Source organism: Protopterus annectens, chromosome 7.part1, assembly GCF_019279795.1.
Source record: "Protopterus annectens isolate FY-2018-M chromosome 7.part1, PAN1.0, whole genome shotgun sequence".
Classification (NCBI taxonomy): Eukaryota; Metazoa; Chordata; order Ceratodontiformes; family Protopteridae; genus Protopterus; species Protopterus annectens.
In genome coordinates, this window is record NC_056740.1 from 338,626,223 (window position 1) to 338,641,720 (window position 15,498).

Below are 15,498 nucleotides of genomic sequence, written 5' to 3' on the forward strand. Positions count from 1 at the left end.
AAAACAATTCACATGCAGTGCAAGCTGGCACACTTGAGTATGTAGCAATATTAGTCCACACACAGTTTGAAAAAATGTAATTAAATTAAAAAGGACTAAAAGCAAGTGCAGAAAGGTAATGTTAGGTAATGTGTCCTGTGTTGAAGCAGGAACATTTGGCTTGGTTAAAGAAGTGCATTTTAGTTGCATTCTGAATTTTTTGTTGTTGATTTCCTTTATGTTGATGGGGAGAGCTTGCCAAAGAGGAGGTACATAAGAGGAGAAGCATGTGCAGAGGTATGGAGCTTGGTTCTAGTAGTAATGAGAATTGATGTGGCTTTTGAGTAGTGCCTCAGGTTGCATGAGACAGTTTCTTCATGAAGTCTAGCTGCAAGGGGAGTAAATGTACGGAGTTGGAATAGATTGTAGAGATGGGATCCTAACAGTAGGTTAGTTGGCTTTTTCCAGGGTGATAACAGTGATGCTCACAAAGAGGTGAGTTTGTAATAAATCAGCAGTTGCTGTTAGCGATAGTCTTGACTGAAAATCCATATTCAAGTTGAGAAATGAGAACTCCTTTACCGATAGATGTTCTGGCTGGTTGGCATAGAAAAGGGGAGATCTTTTTGGCCTAGAAGAGGAGGGAGTTTATTTTGGCTCTCACCTTGTCTATGTGAAAATTATAGTTTAGCAACTGATCAAGCTGTAATCCTAGGTACTTGAATGTTGAAGTTGTCTCTATGGAATGGTTATCTAAGTCAAAGATAGTTAAAGGGTCAGGTGTATGGTGAATGTTTTTGTGGAGTTCTGAAAAGCATAGTCTTGGTGGAGCTGAGATGTAGTCTATGGTTTATGAATTGGTGGTCATGTAAGTCAGACTGGAGTTGGCACTGGCTGTTGGTATGAGAGTGGCCTGATCAGTAAATGGCCATGGCATCAGCAGAGAGGAAATGTGGGAGTTGGGGGTGGTCACAAGGAAGTTTGTAAATGAATGCAGATAAGAGGAGGGGGAGCAGGAATGGATCCTTGTGACATACTTTTGTTAAGTGATGCAGATTCTGATTGGGAGGATTGTATTTTAACTCTGAAGTGTCTATCAGTGCGGATGTTTTTAAACCAAGAAGTGGTGTATGGACTGATACCAATTTCAATTATTTTTTTGTTTTAGAGATGTTAGTGGTCAATGAGGTCAAATGCCTTTGTTAGGTCTCTGGCACCTGTAAGGAGACCACTGTCAGAGTTTTGCATAATGTCATCAGTTAGAGACCAGAATGCTGTAATATTTCATCCAGGCTAGAACCCATGTTGTTTGGAGGAAAGCAGGTGGTATTGCTGGATATGGAAGGAGAGTTGGTTACAGGCTATCTTTTCTAGAAGGTTGTCCAGAATTGAGAGGATGGATATTAGATGGACGTGAGAGGTATCTTTTGTATTGGTTTGCTTTGGGAGGTATTTCATTAGAGCATATTTCCAATTTTGTGGCATGAGATGATCTCTGCAGTGATAGATAAACCAGAGGTTTACAGTGTCAGATACAGGAGGAATGCTAGTAGAAATATTTTCAAGTAGAACAGAGACTTTGGGATGTATGCGTTTGAAATGGAAAAGGGGGTGGATAGAGGTGGTGGGGTGGGAAATGCATGATCTATGGGAGGTATTGAATTTACTGATGAGAAGTTGGTAAATTAATTAAGGAAATCTTCTATCAGTAGTTTTTTTATGCCACATTGATTGGTGTTGGTAGACAGGGTATCATGAAGAGGTTTTCATCCTGTAAGAAGCTTAACTTCTTTCCTAATGTGTTTGAGGAAATAGAGTTATTTGTTTCATTGGAGATGTCTTTTGTGCATTCCAACTGACTTCTTGGATAGATGGAGTGGGGCTATAAAGGAGGTGCAGTTATCTTTTGTGTTTTTTTTATATTATTGCCATGATTTATCCCTTAGAGTAAGAAAAGGTCTGAATTCAGTGGGTAGCCATTCTGTTTTGGTGGATTTATAAACCCTGGGGATAAATGGGAAGAATCTGTCTTTTAGCTGGAGTAGAAAGTTGGTTAGGCTTATGGCTGCTGTATTAAGATCATGTAAGAAGAGCATATGTTCCAGCTGTAGGCTGTGAGAAAGGTTCTGATTTTGTTTATATCTTTGTCACTCTGATTTCTGAAGGCTTTTAATATTGGAGACAGTTTTATAGGATGGTTGACAATTGTAAAACTGACTGGGCAGTGAGATGGTAGCAGAATGTTTATGTTGGAAATGGAGTTTAGTATATTTGTAATAATGAGGTAGAGTGTGTAGTGTTTAGGAGAGCTGAGGTTATGTTTTGTTGGTTCTGTTATGAATTGAAGGAGACCTGAGTCTTCTAGGAAAGTACCCATGTCAGATGAAGGAGGGCCAAGATAATTAAGATTGAAGCCACCTAGAATGATTATGTTATTAATTTTAGGACAGTTATTAAGGATGTTAATGATGAGTGATTTGAATTTATTTAGGGAAGTGGGGGTGGCAGATAGGCTGCAACAATCAGTGAAGGTTTGCATTTGTGAGATGGAACTTTTAGGAGAATCCAGATAGAACTGGAGTCTGAGGAGGAGTTTATTTGGGCAAGGACTTCTGTGTTTATGTTATTTTTGTACATAGTTTGTACATAATTCAAGAGCCGCCACCAGATCTTTAACCTAGTCTGGCATGATTTACTTACTTGTAGGAGGACAGAAAGTTTTGGAAGGTGAGGGAGTCTGTGACAGCTAGAATGTCTGGGTCGTGATGGGGAAATAAAAGTACTTATGTGGTCTCGCTCATTTCTGATGCTATAGACATTGAGAAGGGTGGAGGCCCAAGTAGGAAGAGAGTAGTTCTGTTGTTGTGCCTGGGTTGGGTTCATTGTTACTTTCTAGAAGGAGTATAAAGAGTATGGAGGACAGTTTGAAGGATGTCTTTGGCCTTTTTAGACAAAGACAAAAATGTTTCTAAGCCTTAGTAATTATATAGAAGTGTGATCCTGAGACTGGTGAGCTGGGGAGTGGGTTTGTCTTGCTTATTGGAGAGTTGTGGTGGTGGTGGTTTCTTGATATGGAAGTTATGAAAATAGGGGTAATACAAACTGATGTGCTGTTGGTAGTGTTAGTGTTTTATGAAGACATTTGCTACTGGTTGTAGAGGGTGAGGGAGGTGAAAAGTAAAGAAGAAAGAGGTAGAACAGGGTAAGTTGTGGGAGAAGGAGTATTTAATTAAGTGGATGTGTGTTATGTTTGTATAGAAATTTGTATATGGGAGTTAAAAGTCCCAGTAATATTGTAGAATTGAATTTGAGGACTGTGAGGTAAGAGGGTTATGTGTTTTTATAATGGTATCGTTTTAAGAAATGTGTATTGAAGATGTAACCATGGTTGGAGATCAGAGCAAATATATTGGGGATGGCTGGGGAATTGAGGGTGGGAGGAGAGCAAAGCGGGACACAACTCCCACTTTCTTGGGAATTAATCAGTCAAGAGCTGTTCTAAAATGAGAGCTTGGAGAAAAGAGGTTAAGCTAATAAATGTATGTCAGTAGAGCAGCATAGACTGTTCCATCACTTTCATGGGGTAGAGCAGATCCCAGAGTTTGGAGATAACTATTACCGAGTGTTTCTTGGCTAATACAACAGCCTAGAGGTATAAAACTCTAAAGATAATCTACCTATAGAGATGGAAATGTTTTGATAGGAAAATTCAAGCAAAGAGCAGTCATGGAGATTCCTCCTTCCTTTACAGTTATAAAACAGAAAAGTAGAAACTGCAAGGCGCTTAGCATGATAAACAAGATAAGTGGGAAATGCACCTTAAGTGTTTTTCCTTTTGCTTGCTTTTCCATGCTAAGGTGCCTATTGCAAGAGTTTGGGTAGCATTCACTACACAGCTGGTATCTGTTTACAGTATGAGGACAGACCCAGGTAGCTTGACAAAGTCACAAAATACCTTAAGTGGTTTTCTTTTTGCTTGCTTTTCCTTTGTTAAGATACCTGTGGGAAGAATTTGTTTATACTGCTTATCTTGTTCTAGCCAAGACATTCAATACTACAACACACGTTAAGCTTTCACTGATTTAATATAGACCCCAACATACAACAGAATTATAAACAAGCTATCTGCTTTAAATATTGATCCTTATTTAATAAGGTGGATTTCCTACTGGTTGAAAGACGGAGAACTCATCCATGTGACAGGTGTCTCTTCACATAGTGACAAGGTAACCAGTGGAGTTCCTCATGGTGTCTGTGCTTGGTTCACTCTAGCTTGGCATCTATTTCTGACCTCAAAACTGAGAACCAGGACCTCTGATGACTGCAAAGTCGGTCTTAATGATAAAAACTGTGTGTTATCATCAAAACTCATACAGATGTTTTGCCCTTCAAGAAGAACATATCCTTTTAATGCCTGATGTAAGGATAATGGGATTAAATTGAGTGCTAAACGTGTAACACTGTTTCCTTCAGAACACGAGTCACCTGCTACTCGCAGTATTGACAACACTTCATTATCAAAGAAAAAAGCATTCAGAGACGTGAGCACAAGGGTAGATGGCTCCCTCTACTTTTATCATAAGATAACAGCTGTTCTCAGGAAGTCCTTCTATATATTACAATTAATTGACAAAAGTATTTCATCTAGATCCAAGATTTTACAGTTTCCTTATATTCAGACCTGCACAATGTTACACAAATATAATGGTCCCATTGGTATCTACCTCACTGGGTATATTCAAAAATGTGAAAAATCCCAGGGTACCTAACCAAGAAAATCTCTGATCTCAAGAATCTGAGTGACCAGGAGAGGCTTGAAGCCTTGTACCCATACTTTGTCTTTTACTGACTCCTGAAGGGTTATCTTTGTCTTGCTTACAGTGCCATTAGAGATCCTGTGATATCTGACCTCCTTTTCCCTCAGTGAGTTGAACTGCACAGCTAATACTAGAACCAGACATCTGAACCCTCATCAGCAAATAAATAAAACACATTAAAGTGATAAATCCATCACTCAGCATCTTCTCTTCCCCTGGAATAAACTTCCACTGCAAGTAAAGCAATACAGTTCACTATCTTCCTTCAAAAATAACCTGGACAACTGGATGGGTCCCCTCAAATATATCCCAGGACTAACTGGCCTGACCTTCCTTGAGAAAGGAGGTAAAGCCTGAAGGTGGTATTAGGCAATTAGACTAATTAGCCTTGTAGATCTTATGATTCTGTCATTTCAGCAGACATCTAATTAATTTCTTTTGGAAAAGTGTCCCACTATCTAAAAAATACTTATTAAATCTGTATCTTAGGAAGAAATGCAGAAACTATTTTCACAACAGTACATCTTTTATAAGGATGTAGTTAGCTGTACAGCAACTATCAGACAGTGCCACCGCTATCACTAATGTTTTTTGCTGTAGGGGTTTTTAACTGCCCCATCTTACTGTGTCGGATGGCCTGGTATAATTTAGGTTAGAGACTGATTTCCCTTTGCTATGCCAGGAACATGTGACATAATTACATTATATCATCAGATAACTTGCTCAGTCACTCCTTGTTTTCTCCACAATGGCCTGTACGCCACCAAAAAATGTGAATGTATAATATTTATGGAAGAGACACAGCTGATTAATATCTATATATTTCAGTGAGGTTTTACCAGTATTTTTTTGTTTGTTTGTTTGTTTCAGTCTATGTCACAGGGGAGTAACTTGTAAGGATTGTTTTCACCTTATCTGTGCTGTAATGAAAATACAGCACGTTGTTATTTGTTTTGTATTCTCACGGGAGAACTTTCTGTCATAATATGTATTGCAGGCTGTACGCTCTTTTACAAATTATTTTGATAAAATGTAATTGCTTGCTTTAAGTGCTGTTAAATAAATACTAATGAACTGGGGTGGCTTAACTTAGACTCTCCATGGTGTAGAGAAGAAGCCAGGGTGACACATTTCTCACTGTGGTCATCATTAAAAGATGGCCACAACTGATATATATATATATATATATATATATATATATATATATATAAAGTGTATACTTCTAATAATTGAAAGACCACTTACCCAAAGAGGACTTTACTAAGATGACAACACCGAACCGTTACTTTACTGAATGATCACATTAGCAAATTTTTTAACAGGATAAGTATGCACTGGGCAACGCACTGCATCATGTGAAACCCACACCCACTCTAACTAAATATACCAACATCAGGATCACACTACAGTGGATAAAAGGGCAAATTTCCCCATCTTGGCCAAGTGCATACTTACCCTGTTAAAAGATTCAGGAGTGTGATCGTTTGGTAAAGTAACAGTTCGGTGTTGTTGTCTTATGTAAGTGGTCTTTTGATTATTAGAAGTAGATATATATATATATATATATATATATATATATATATATATATATATATATATATATAAAATATAAATATATATATATATATATATATATATATATATATATATATATATATATATATATATATGCATGTGTGTGTGGTGTGTGTGTGTGTGCATGTGTGTGTGTGTGTGTGTGTGTGTGTGTGTGTGTGTGTGTGTGTGTGTGTGTGTGTGTGTGTGTGTGTGTGTCTATATATATATATATATATATATATATATATATATATATATATATATATATATATATATAGATATATATATATATATATATATATGCGTCTACTTTTATTTCCCAAATTCCCACTTAACTGATCTACAAAATGACAAGAAGACGTTGCTGAAAATTTAGTTTAATGTAGACCTAGATCACCATAATTTAACTCCAGGAAACTAACTACTTGGCCACCATGGTGAACTCTGCCCCTTTCTCCACTATAGTGCAATGTTGGAGTTGGTATATTTAGTTAGAGTTGTGTAGGGGGTGCAGCTCCCCACATGAAGGGTTGTAGGGGTGAATCCCCCCACTTGGGTGGCTTTGAATTGCTTTGGTTTCTTTTTAAAGTGTTGGTGGTCATGTAGTTAGTTTCCTGGGGTTAAATTATGGTGATCTGGGTGTTCATTAAAGTAAACCTTTGGCAACGTCATCTCATCATTTTGTCATTCGACTAAGTGGGATTACAGTAAATAAAAGTAGATCCATATGGGTCTACTTCACTTTATCGAATTAACACAACACCAAATCTGAAATCAACAAGATAAGAACATCAAACATTTACAAAAATGATAGTGTACAAGATGAAATCTTAGAATGTCAAACTAGATATGTATTTTAAATGGAGCTCATGGTACAGTGAGGATCAGAAAATTTACCCTTTTACCCTTTTCCTCACTATAGTGCGATCTTGGAATTGTTACATATAATTTGCAGGGGATGCAGGGGGGCTTGCCCCCCTGCAAAAAATGTCAAAGGTAGCTTATATATTTTATATATATATATATATATATATATATATATATAAAAACAAAAAAGAAAAGCACAAATATGGCCACCAATGGTTAGTACTGAACTATGATGATACAAATAGCAAAGTACCAAAACCACAACGACGTCGCTCATAAACCAAAAACTTTAATATATCACTTTAAAATAATACATAAAGCAGTTAAAACTTCCATATAACTTGATAAGCGCTTTCAAGTAAACTCTTCTTCAGGTCTCACATTATACACTGATCAAGGACATTTAAACAAACTGCTATCTAATCACTAACAATATGCAGCTTAAGTAAAAATGGCTATAAGCCTCATTGAATGAAAACTGTCTCTCTGGGCCAATAAAACTACTTTACTCTAAAAGCAATTAAAAAGCTATTGGTGGTAAAAAAAAAATCTGTATGGAAATTAAGCATAACAGGGAGAATAGCTACATATAAGAACAGATATACACAGATCTTGTAGTGCTTCAACATTATTGGATGGCTATTGTACGCTCCAATAGAAATGGTTAATGCTTCATGACTCATTTACATCGCAATAAATATTAGCCATCTATAGTGTTCCAACCATATCCAGTATTTTAATGAGGTAGGACCTGTCAATGATTAGTTGTTCACTGGCCAATCAGTTCCATTAAGTTAAAATATGTAATAGTTGAACCAATCAGTGTTGAATTATATACCAAAACAAATAATAAGCTCTCAGCACTAGGTATTCCCAGATGGTTCCCCATCCAGGTACTGACCAAGCCCAACCCTACTTAGCTTCCAAGATCAGATGAGACTGGGCACATTCAGAGTAATATGGCCATCTACCATTCTGTCACATCATGTACTGATTAAACTCAAATTACGATGGTGTCTAAGATAATATTGTACATCCAATGACAGCTCTAATCAGGCAGGATCATTAATAATATATAAATCATACTGTGTTATGTTAATAAATGCCCCAGTACTCAATGATTAAGTCTCCGTTTTCTCAAAGCTGGTTTCAAAGGAATGCTACTGTTCAATCCAGGTGGTATAGCGGCTTGCAGATCACCAATTCAATGTACTTTTCCAAGTTCAGTTCTTAGTATAATATCACCTCCTTGATCATACTCATGTAAAGTTTGTAAAACCTAGAATGCAAAGGCATGATCGTGATTTGTGACTATATGTTTCATCAACGGACTTTTGAGATCTTTAAGCCTAACATCACTTATATGCTCTGATAGTCTTTCTATTAGCTATCTGTTCGTTTTACCTACACAAAACCTTTCACATTGTTGACAACATTCTTGGTCGTACAATCAATATATAGTCTGGAGATGTACTTCTTATTGGTAACTGGATGGATGAAGCCTTGTACTTTGGAAATGTATTTACAAATCGTTCTATAATTAAAGAGTCTTCCTGTATCATTACATGCTATGTAGCAGCATAAGATGTTATGTACCACGCACCCGGCAAGTAGAAAACTGTGATAAGGCCTTAATTTTAGAATTTAATGCTGGTTCTACAATGGTGAGAGAGATTGTGAATAATGAATGGGATAAGTTCCTAGCTCTCACTGATTTGGACAAAATAAAAAAGGAAAAAATTAAAATTGTTTACAAAAATTCCAGGAACTTGAAAAATTTGTTGGAATCCAGTTATGACAAAGGGATTATTAAGAATAAAAAGAGGAAAGGAACTTTTAAGTGTGGGCATTGTTCATAATGTGGAAATGTTTATAACAAGGAGAGTATTTTTTTACAGTGTAGAAATGATGTTGAAAAGTAAGGAATTTAAAAATTGTGACACCAGTGGTCTTGTTTATCTGGCAAAGTGTCAGTCCTGTGATGCGTTCTACACTGGAAAAACTGAACGTAGACTAAGAAAAAGAATATATGAGCTCACATATGACGTACAAAATAAAAATGACACTAATGCCTTATATAAACATAGCCAAGAATGTGTTAATGCCCACTACTTATTTTTTGTCCTGGAAAAAGTGGATAAAAACAACCGGGGTGGTCTATGGGAAGAAACTGCTGAATATAAGGAGCTTTGGTGACAGATCACCCTGGAAGCCAACAAAAAACAGGATTGATCGAGCATATATCTATTAATTCTCTTCTAAAACTAAGAGCAGCTAAACTATAATTATGAAGGATGTCTTTGTAAATATTTAATACAGTGATTTTAGGTATATCTAAGGGATTTTAAATAGCATCTGATTCCCGCAGGATTATTTAAACTATTAAATAAAGTAATTTTAAAGAGATAATAGGATGAAAATATTTTTAACATCATTATTTGTGGTTTTAAAATGCATTTGGAAGCTGTCTTTACAAGTGTTTTATTCACAATAATTCTTTATGTCTAATTTCCTTGTAATTCAACTGACTTGTATTTCCAAAACAATCCGCAAGATGGAGCCAAATCTCTTTTGCACAATAACAAGTCTCAATGGCAATATTAAATAGAGAAGATATGTCTTAAATATTTATTCGTTAAGATATATTATCAATGGTTTTACAAAGGTGTTCTCATAAAGCACTGCTTTTTTAAAAAGTGCACATATGAGTAAAAAGAAGTCTCTCCAAGTATGCCTCTCATCCTCCTGGATAATTTCTTTAATATCTTAGTTGCTTTAGTGAATGATACCTATCTGACTGCAATTCTACCTGCTGCTTGTTGTAATACTACCTATTGACTATAACACAAATATTTTTCTTTGTAATTCATTATGTGATGTAACTTTGTATTGTGGAGCTTTTCTCCCCGGGCCTCCACTGAAAACAGGCTGTTGAGCCCAGTGGACCTCCCCAGTCACCAAATTGGAATAAATAATAATAAATAAATAAATTATTATGACTATATTTTGGCTTGCAACATGAATGAAATTCATGTATATGCTTTTAATTGTTTGTTCTGAGTGTGTTTTAATCAAATGGTTTGTATTTTTACTGGTGGAATTGTAAAGGGAGGGTTATTTAAATGGGAGTACTTTCATTCAAGCCCACATATGATGAAGTGTATTGTGAAACAAAAACGTACATCTGTGAGCGTTAATGATTTTATGTGTGCAATAAACTTTGGGGCTTAGCATGCCATTCTCTCAGCTTTATTGTTTTACCATCCGTTTGGGCTTTGCTGGACTTAGTTGTTTTTTGAGCCCATTTGGTGTGTTCTTTTTGTTTTACTGGTTTATTCCTCTACCATGGATGGTGAAACGAGCGGAGAAGTACAGGACAGCAATGGCAAGGAAGGGTTGGGCCAAGCAAGAAAATTGATTCACCAGCTAACCAAATTGATCGACCTTTTAATGCTGCTAGGCGAATCAATGGTACAATTAGTGTCTACAATGCATGATGGGCAGAACCAGAAAATGCCTGGTATTCACTGAGGGAAACGGCGTGAAAAAACAGCCCCTGGATGGAATGGAAATACTTGTGATGTTGCTAATGTAGTGGATGGAGCAGATAGTAACGATGAACAATATTTTAACCAAACCCCGAGGATATTGAGAAATAGAGATGGAGAAAACAGCCCAAATGGCAAATGGGAGTCGAGTGTCCCCTATTCCACTTGGGCAAGAGAAACGGAACATGGGTCCTATGAACAATGTTAAACGTGTTGATCTCAAAAAATGGCTCCAGGTTAGTTTTTCAACTAATTTTAAGAGCAAAACTTTTATTCCGGGGCCAGAAACGGACAGTTTTAAGAATCAGCTTAATAAATTTCAAAGACTGATTTTTAAATGTGAAAGTATTGACATTGAAAACAGTTATCTTAAGAAATGTATATCAGAAGGAATTGTGCCAAAGGGACTAAGAATTTGGAAGTATCCCAATAATGTGGTCCCGGATAGTGTTTTTCATAAAGAGTTGTTAGAAATATTTAATAGACGTGGGCTTGAGATTTTGAACTGCATTATTGATGAGAATAGCAGAGTGAAGATGAAACTTTTGAGTGAAATTGAGATAGTGAATAAATGCATTAAAAATGACTTGATGTTTACAATTCCAGCTGAACAGGAAAAGTATTATAATATTCAAAAGGATGTTGATGGAGATTGTAGTGATCTTATCAAAAAAAAAAGATTAAGAAATTAGAGCAGGATATTTTAGATTATAAGAATAATACTAGTTATCCAAAACCGAAGTCTGGGGACAGATTTTGGGAAAGGAATATAATGGAGATAGGACAAACAAGAACAATGGTGAACCAATAAGAGTAGGTGAACAAGTCTCAGAATTAGATGATATTTCTGAATACCCCCCACTATGTAGATCTGAGAGAATCAGAAATAGAACAGAACATCAACAACATCAGTTCCCAAATTTTCGGGGGGGGAGGTACTAATTAATTCTTGTACCACCCACCCTGACTTGGAAAAGACTGATATAAAACAAGATAAGGATAACCCTTTTAGATATACATATGAAGATTTTAGTATTTATAATTTTTGTTCTGTATTATTGAAAAGAGAACATTTTAGACTTTTATCAAAAGGGGTTAAATTTATACTTTTAAGACAGGGAGATTTGGCAAAAACCTTGATGGATATAAAGGTTTTTACAAGAAAAATTAAATTTCAAATATTGTTTGACCAGGGCCCAAAAATGGAACCTGAAGGATTAGTGAGAAAAAGTACTTATAATCCACTCTTACACCCTCAAATTAAAAAAAAATGAGGGCTTAGTAGAGAAAGAGATCAGAAAAACTTATGACAAAGTGAAGTATAGAAGGAATTTAGACCCAGCGGAAATTAATGTTCTGAACGAGCTGAGGAATGACATGAATCTGAGAATCATGAAACCAGACAAGGGAGGGGGAATGGTCTTGATGGAGGGTTTTATTTATGAAGGAAAAATGAATGATATTTTAAGGGATCCCAATAAATACATAACTGTTTCTAGGAGCAAGATAAATATTGCATATCAAAGAATAGATATGATCTTAGAAGACCTTTTAGTTGAAGGGTCTATTGATCAAAGAACCTTTCATTATCTTAAAGTGGAAAAACCTAGAATTGCTACTATTTTTGGGATCCAAAAACACATAAAAATGGAAAACATCCCCCCTTAAGGCCCATTGTATCAGCAAATGGATCCAAAACCTTGCCCCTTGAAAGATATGTAGATAGTAAGTTGAAAGGTTTGTGGTTAAAAATAAAGAACACCTTAAAGGATTTATGGGGCTTTCTAAGGACTCTAAATCAGGAAAAATATAAGGAAAGTTTATCCTTCTTGACTATTGATATAGTCGATCTCTTCTCTTTTATACCCCACAGGGAAGGTCTAAATTTATTGGAAGAAATTATTTATGAAGAAAATTACTTGACCTTGGATGAAAAGGTGGTAGTTATGCAACTTATTGATCTGGTCTTCAAATATAAGTTTGTTTTAAGGGTGAGTTTTTTCACCAGATCAAAGGCGTGGCAATGGGTGCGGCTTGCGGCCCCACCTACGCCAATTTACTCCTGGCCAAATGGGAGGAAAAGTTGGTGTTGGATTCTATATATAAGGAAAACTGGATTCTTTACAAGAGATTCCTGGATGATATAGTAATACTATTAGTGGCTTCAGAAAGTGAAGTGTTGAATTTTATAGATTATCTTAACAAAAGTACAAATTACTTGGAATTCACATACAAGATAAGCAATGAGACCTTACAGTACTTATATGTTGAAATTTACAAAGGAAATGACAAATTTAATTCTAGAGTCTTTAGAAAATCAGCATACTCTAATTCCTACCTACATTTTGATTGCACTCATCCCAAGCATTATAAGAAGAATATAGTAAAAGGGCAATACATAAGAGGATGCAGAATTACTTCAAATAATGATGATTTTTGTAGAGAAATGGACTTGTTAAGAAAGCTGTTTAAAACAAGGAATTACCCGGACTATTTATTGGATGAGGTGGAAAAAGAGGTACTAGAAGGTAGAATAGACAAATATCAACCTATTCTACATAAAGATAAAAAGGATGACATAGCCATCAAACAGATAAACATTGATAATTTAGAAAACTTTGATAAGGCCTTCATTTTAGAATTTAATGTTGGTTCAACAATGGTGAGATTGTGAATAATGAATGGGATAGGTTCCTAGCTCTCACTGATTTGGACAAAATAAAAAAGGAAAAAATTAAAATTGTTTACAAAAATTCCAGGAACTTGAAAAATTTGTTGGAATCCAGTTATGACAAAGGGATTATTAAGAATAAAAAGAGGAAAGAAACTTTTAAGTGTGGGCATTGTTCACAATGTGGAAATGTTTATAACAAGGAGAGTATTTTTTTACAGTGTAGAAATATGATGTTAGAAAGTAAGGAATTTACAAATCGTGATATCAGTGGTCTTGTTTATCTGGCAAAGTGTCAGTCCTGTGATGCGTTCTACATTGGAAAAACTGAACGTAGACTAAGAAAAAGAATATATGAGCACACATATGACATACAAAATAAAAAAGACACTAATGCCTTATATAAACATAGCCAAGAATGTGCTAATGCCCACTACTTATTTTTTGTCCTGGAAAAAGTGGATAAAAATGACCAGGGTGGTCTATGGGAAGAAACTATTGAATATAAGGAGTTTTGGCAGTAGATCACCCTGGAAGCCAACAAAAAAACAGAATTGAATGAGCATGTATCTATTAATTCTCTTCTAAAACTAAGAGCAGCTAAACTATAATTATGAAGGATGTCTTTGTAAATATTTCATACAGTGATTTTAGGTACATCTAAGGGATTTTAAATAGCATCTGATTCCCGAAGGATTATTTAAACTATTAAATAAAGTAATTTTAAAGAGATAATAGGATGAAAATATTTTTAACATTATTATTTGTGGTTTTAAAATGCATTTGGAAGCTGTCTTTATAAGTGTTTTATTCACAATAATTCTTTATGTCTAATTCCCTTGTAATTCAACTGACTTGTATTTCCAAAACAATCCACAAGATGGAGTCAAATCTCTTTTGTACAATAACAAGTCTCAATGGCAATATTAAATAGCGAAGATATGTTTTAAATATTTATTCTTTAAGATATATTATCAATGGTTTTACAAAGGTGTTCTCATAAAGTACTGTTTTTTAAAAAGTGCACATATGAGTAAAAAGAAGTCATTATTATGACTGTATTTTGACTTGCAACATGAATGAAATTTGTGCATATGCTTTTAAGTGTTTGTTCTGAGTGTTTTTTAATCAAATGGCTTGTGTTTTTATTGGTGGAATTGTAAAGGGAGGGTTATTTAAATGGAAGTACTTTCATTCAAGCCCACATCTGATGAAGTGTATTGTGAAATGAAAACGTACATCTGTAAGCGTTAATGATTTTATGTGTTCAATAAACTTTGTGGCTTAGCGTGCCGTTCTCTGAGCTTTATTGTTTTACCATCCATTTGGGCTTTGCTGGACTTATTAGCTGTTTTTTTGAGCCCGTTTGGTGTGTTCTTTTTGTGAAACCTATAAAATGATTGGGCTATGAGGAAGGGATGGTAAGAACAAGTGGTTTAGAGGCTCCTGCCTCTCTCTCGACAGTAGGCTCATGCCCCATGGAAATAATGAGACAATCAGATGCATGTAGAGGAGCCATTAGTGTGGTCCTGCAGAGACCAAACATTCAAGCAGATCATATACTAGATAAGGAGTTTAAAGCTGGAAAGTGAAGGAACGGAAACTTCAAGGACTTATTCTCCAAATATGATTTGGAACCACATAACGATTCTAATGTATATGAGGAATGCAAATATCGTTACCATCTTCATGAAAGGAGCTTTACCAATGTGTGGAAGTAATTTAGGCTGCTTCTTAAGTAGACAGTAATTTGCTCAGCATGAGATTGTTCATATGATAGTTGCATAGTTATAACTAGGTGACTCAGCATGTGCTTATGTGCCTATAGAAGTGACTGTGGTCAAAGACTATAGCTTTGGAAGGTTACCAGGCTTGCAGTATCCTGGATTTTATTTGTGTTTTAGTGATTGTTTTTTTCTAAAAGGTGTAGCAATCTTGGAGTTAGAATAATAAAGTAAGGCAGTAAAAGTGCTTGGGAACTTATTCCCTGCACAAAACATTTTTTGGGTGTGTGTGTTTTCTGTTGTAGTGAAGTTGCTAGGTTACTGTACAGCCACGA

At 35.5% G+C, this 15,498-nt stretch overlaps 1 protein-coding gene and 1 pseudogene across 3 annotated transcripts in view; one reads left to right on the plus strand and one right to left on the minus strand.

The window, feature by feature from the left end:
* ASB14 (ankyrin repeat and SOCS box containing 14) overlaps positions 1–15,498 on the plus strand; it is a 568,121-nt gene that overhangs the window by 434,880 nt on the left and 117,743 nt on the right. The gene's annotated exons all lie outside the window — the stretch shown is intronic.
* LOC122807863 lies at positions 8,073–8,191 on the minus strand (annotated as a pseudogene).